Raw genomic sequence first — 5,685 nt, forward strand, 5'->3', positions numbered from 1 at the left:
ATGCAAGGCGAAGAAGCATTGTGTCATTAGACTCTTATCTGTGAATGAACATCCTTCTACAAATGGTCCAGGCAAAGTCATTTTACAAACGGAAATACAGGACAGTGACATTCGGAGTTTCACACAATTTACAGATGTTGATGACAGTCCAACTCCCCGCCCCTTACTTACATAAGAAATTCTTATTACAGGGGAATGTGATTATTAGCCTATGAGCTATCCACGAAAGGTTCAACCATTTGTGTTTAAACAGCATGATGTATTACCATACCTTCACTTTTTACATTTTAGAACTGAAAATACCTGATAAGTAACTGATCCAAAAATTATATGCAAACAGAGGAGCTTGCACAGTCTGGCACAAGGGCCGGCAGCACTCCGCATGGGCATGGGGGTTAACACATTAGGGTCCAAGCTGCAAGACAGCTCCATGAGTCTCATTCTCTTCCAGAAGATAGGATGCCCGTTATGCTTACAGTGGCACCTTCACCACTGTCAGGGTTGCCCCTCATTTATGCTGCCCCAACCTTCCCTCACCTGGTCGCGACCCACACTGGACAGCCAAGGGCCTCAGGCGGTGAGTGTGACAAGGAGGCCTGTGTGAGCCGGGCCGCTGCCCCTCGGCCAGACCCCAGCAGCAAGGAGGCAATGAGGCCAAGGCCCAGCACTCCCTCCATGTCCTCGGTTCAGCTTGTACAGCCAGACAAGTCCAAGCACTTCAGTGCCTACAGTCGCGGAGGCAGCTGGGTGGTTGATGGCAGGCCCCGTATGTCGGCAGGGTGCCCTGGGGCTGAAAGGGCCCGGCATGCCTGGGGTGTGTACTCAGCACCCTACAGCTCGCCGGCTGAGAGAAGATGCTGTCCTGCTGTGCTCAGCATTGGTACAGCATCGCCCCGAGTACTGTTTGCAGTCTGGGGCTCCACAAGGACATGAAAGTGTTATAAAGTGCCTGAAGGAGAGCAAGAAAGATCGTGAAAGTACTAGAGGGCATGACTTACGAGGAGCAGCTAAGGACACTTCGTCTATTCAGCTCAGAGAAGAGGAGGCTGATCTCACTGCTGCCTACAACTTCCTCATGAGGAAGAGCGGACAGGGAGGTGGTGACCTCTTCTCTCTGGTGTCTGGTGAGGGAATGGCTTAAAGCTGCATCAGGGGAGATTCAGACTGGATAGTATGAAAAAGTTCTTCACCAGGAGGGTGGTCAAGCACTGAGTCAAGCTCTCAAGGGAAGTAATCATGGCCCCAAGCCTCTTGGTGTTCAAGAAGTATTTGAAAAAAGCTCAACTTGATCATTTAACTTTTTCTCATAGGGTTTATCATTTAGGTTGCCCCATGTGGAGACAGGAGTTGGACTCAATGATCCTCACTGGTTCCTTCCAACTCAGGGTACTCTATGAACCTCAGATTCCCAGGACTCTCAGGCACTGAGCTGTCATTCCTTACATCTTTGCTTTCTAGATACTCCTGAAAAACAGAGTGCCAAACTCTTCCCACTCTGAGATGGGGAGCTTGGGAATTTGGGAAAACTTAAGAATCAAGATGCTAAACCTCCTAAGTGCTATGGGGGCCTAATTTATTTTTTTTTAATCAAAACTCCTTTTTTTTTAGGGCATTGGCTTCAGTTCTGCAAATATTTGTATAAAAGCTTTTTAACCCAAGGTCATTAAAAAGAAATGTACCATGACTGGACAAGACACCATGTCCCTTTGATCTAATAGAACATATCAGTTCCTTCACATGGCTTTATTTACTTAAAAGCCCCTGTCCTTCATTGAATTCATCTTCTATTTAATACCCCTTCCCCTGAAGGGAAACAAAGCATACTCTCTGCTATCTGCCAGGTTACTGTAAAGACATTTTATAGACTACTTTATTTTTCATTTGCATACAGGAAAACACAAAAAAAGTAGATGCAGCTTGATTACCAGGTGAGACAGAAAAGAGTCCACACCTTACCAGACAGTGGCAGGGGACAGCTGTAGCCTCTATAACAACTACCACTCCCCATGAACCCACCCCTGTCTCCTGAAACAGGAGAGGTGACCTCTGTTTAGAAAGTCCAGAGGGCAAATAAAGTAGATCATGTAGAGCTTCTCCATTACAGAGACACTTCAGTAAAGCCTTGCTTCCACACCTTATCCTTTGAATTTCTAATAATAATAATAATAATGACAACAATAATGAGACCTATTTGCTAATCTTCACATGTATTATGAGACTTTTGTTCTTAAGAGTTTTCTCTAGAGCTATCCTGCACAATTTTCTGAACATCTTTTAAGTGCCTATGGTGTACATGGTTTTATTTTAAGAGCTTACAGTAAAGAGTAGGATTTTCAGAAATCTGTAGTAAATAAGGAGAATACTTTATGCTTAGCAGCTGCAGTGAACCAAAATAGCACGCACTCATCTTCTTTACATCTTTTTATACTTAACACTAGTTAACATTATATCATTGTTACATAGTTACAATTCATATACATTCATTTTACCAGGAGATGTTTTGGAAAGGTATGTGGTTCTTTCTGGAATAGTGGAGTAGTTAAATGATGCAGCAATATCTGGTCCTTGGTGTCTGTGCAAAATTCCCATCTGTGTTAATGGGAATTTTATGATGAAGTAAGAATGGCAGCTAATTATATAATAAAATGCAGATACTGAAAGATGTGTTAACAACAGAACACTAATACAATAATGCGTGTGTGCATGTGCACGCATGTATGCCAGAGCCAAAATTTGTTTCTCAGAATTTGAAAAATTAATAGATGAGATTACTAGAACTAAGTGACTGGTTTTGTTTTGCCTGATAACCCTTCTAAAAGAACACAAGACAACTTTTCCAGCTACTGAGTCCCTGTCATTTAAAGTAACCTACTGACTCAGTGAACTGCTTCAGCTACATATAAAGGCTCAAACGCTCAAATGCTATGACCTGTGCTATAATCTCAAGTGGGTTGCATTCATTCCTGCAAATACACACATATTCAGAGCTTTAGGATACACACTTGGGAGGGACCTGCAAGCATCTCACTGTGACAACCGGCCAGTTCCAAAGCTGTAGACCCCACATGGACAAATACCTCAGAGCAACACAGCTTCATCAGAACAAAAGGAGCTTCTGCAAGCAGGCACCCTGCCTGAGGAAAGGATGGTACATGAGCGACAATGTGGTACATGAGGGACAATGAGCTCTGTTCAGGCCTATACCTATAGTAAATTCTCCACAAGTCTCAGAAGAAAGCAAATAAAATTTAAGAAGATTGGCAGTAAGTCCCTAAAATTTAGAATAAACAATTTAAAGTGTATCAAATGGACTAGATGTGTAATATATTGGATGCAGGTTGATTTTTCTCCCTCGTAGGTGTATTTATGAAAACACATGTACCACAAACACAAATACCCACAAATTTATTGCCTGAGGATGACGTAATAGTAGATAGTAACTCTTCCAGAAAGAACTGCCTTTGCACCATGTTGAAACTCAGTGGTCACCTTCTAGCATTGAACCAAGAAAGACTTTTCTATTTCAAGGTGGGGTCTGTGTGATAAGGCACTGAATCCCAACATTACTTCCTAAGCTTCACTTTCTGTTTACAGTGATCAGAAGAAGGATGAATAGAGTGTCAAAATCTTTCAGCACGTTGGAAGTCCAATCTGATCCCTGCAGAATCCTGACAAAATGGAAATAATTGGAGGTTTTGTACCTCTGTGTCCTAGAGAAGCCATGAATGCCTTCCTGGCTGGGTGCTTGCTGTATGCTGTGTTGTTGCTGCTTCACACACCCTTCAGATTCTCCTTTCTGTCTTTAGTTTGGAGATCCCCCTGGAACTTGTTTGAAGTATGGAGTCAATTTCAATATATGGTCCTCCTTGTGCTGCAATTAATAACTTATGAGAATCAGAAAAAAGGTGCATTTCCTTTGATTTTCCTGGATAAGGTTATACTTCTGGTTCCTCAACAGTAGAACTTATTGCTTGAATAATTGCAACATGTGCCAGATTTCCAAAACTGCCTGCCCAATGACCATAACTGCCAAATATATGCAGAAACTGCAGGAACAAAGAAGTGGGTAGGTAATCTGCCTGTGTGTGCAATTACAGTAGCAGTTGTTCATACACGTTGCGTGAATGTGGTTTTATGTATGCAATTATGGAAATCAAAGCCTAAGCTTGTACTGAGAAATGTAGATACCTCCCTAACTGAAAGTGATGCCAGCTCTACTCTCTACTTCCAACTGCCTGAAGAGCTTTTAAACCTCTTTTACTACATTGATTCTTCTAGCTGTCCATGCACACTGTGTCTTATAATATTATTCAATTGATCTATAGTTGCAAGGGCCAAAGTGGATCTCCAGAGAGAGGGAGAATAATTGCCCAAATTTATCAGTCATGTCAGATAAATGTCTACAACTCAGAGCGAACTCTTGTGAGTGGAGTTGGAGAAAGGAGTAATCTGGAACTCTTTTGAGTGTCTCATTGATGTGAGAATAGACCGAAGAAGCCCTTGTTTGGTGGTCCAATTGTTCAGTGAACACACACTGTCGAAGTTACTGAAGCATATCCATTAATCTGCGTGCTACATGCTGAATAAAGGGATGAAAAATGCTTGATTCAAACCACAAAATGATTTATTTCAGTTACAGCTGGTTTTTTTTTTTTTTTTTTGAACCAGCAGTAGTTTGCTAGAACGTATTTTGTGTCCAGAAATTCTCAATCAACACTTTTGTGGAATTCTTTCTTTTGTGTGCATTTAGGCGCCAACCTGAAAGTGAATTTCAAGTCTGAATAATGTAGCTACTGGTTCTGCTCTGAGTCTGTCAAGTAAGGACAGTTATACTGTAACCTTAACTTTGCCTATGGACTCACAACAAAGTTTGACCACGGAAAAAATACGGTTTGCTTATGCCAGACATAAAGTCTAAATACCTTTGACTTAAGCTAATTCTGCCACTCACATTTGTGTAAACTTGTTTAAAAAAGAACGGAAAGCATTAACCCATCTCTCAAGGAAACAGGCAGGAATAGTGAGTGACTCCTTTACAGATAAGTGTTTAATTACACTGTTTGCTTGGGTGGTGGAGGTGAGGCAAAAAAGCCCTACAGTTCAAAATGTCTCTTTAATAATTCCCAGTTTCATTAAGAAAGTTCTATTTCAGATAGATAAGCAGTGGTGGAAGTTACACTTTGAACTTAGCTGTTTTAACTCTAATGCCAGTGACTCAAAGGTGATTTGGTGGTTAGCACCCTTAAAGACTCTGAGCTTAGCACTTCATGTTTAAGTATTTATCCCCAAATAACGTAACAGACCTGAGGATGAAGGTATCCACCAATGCTAAGAGGATCAAGGAGGACAAGTTCCTAACAGTTTGTTAAGATAATGAGAACACTGCTCTGGACTTTTCATCACAACACAAAAAAATAACACTGTAAGAAAGTTTCTTCATTAGCAATCATTATGGATAGATATACACACTTCAGATTGCATAGTAAGCAACAATGTCATAGTTCCTATGAGAGGCACATATCTCAGTCACTTCTTTATTCAGTACTAGAGATGGACCTTGTATTACTTTAAGTGTATTTATTCTTTACCTCCTAAAAATAGGTATATTTAACAATCCAGATCATGTACCAACCTTGGAGTCTCATACTACCTGATCAGGAAAATAACTGGGCCAGCATGGTGGAA

This window comes from Falco rusticolus, chromosome 5, assembly GCF_015220075.1.
Source record: "Falco rusticolus isolate bFalRus1 chromosome 5, bFalRus1.pri, whole genome shotgun sequence".
In the NCBI taxonomy this organism is placed as follows: domain Eukaryota; kingdom Metazoa; phylum Chordata; class Aves; order Falconiformes; family Falconidae; genus Falco; species Falco rusticolus.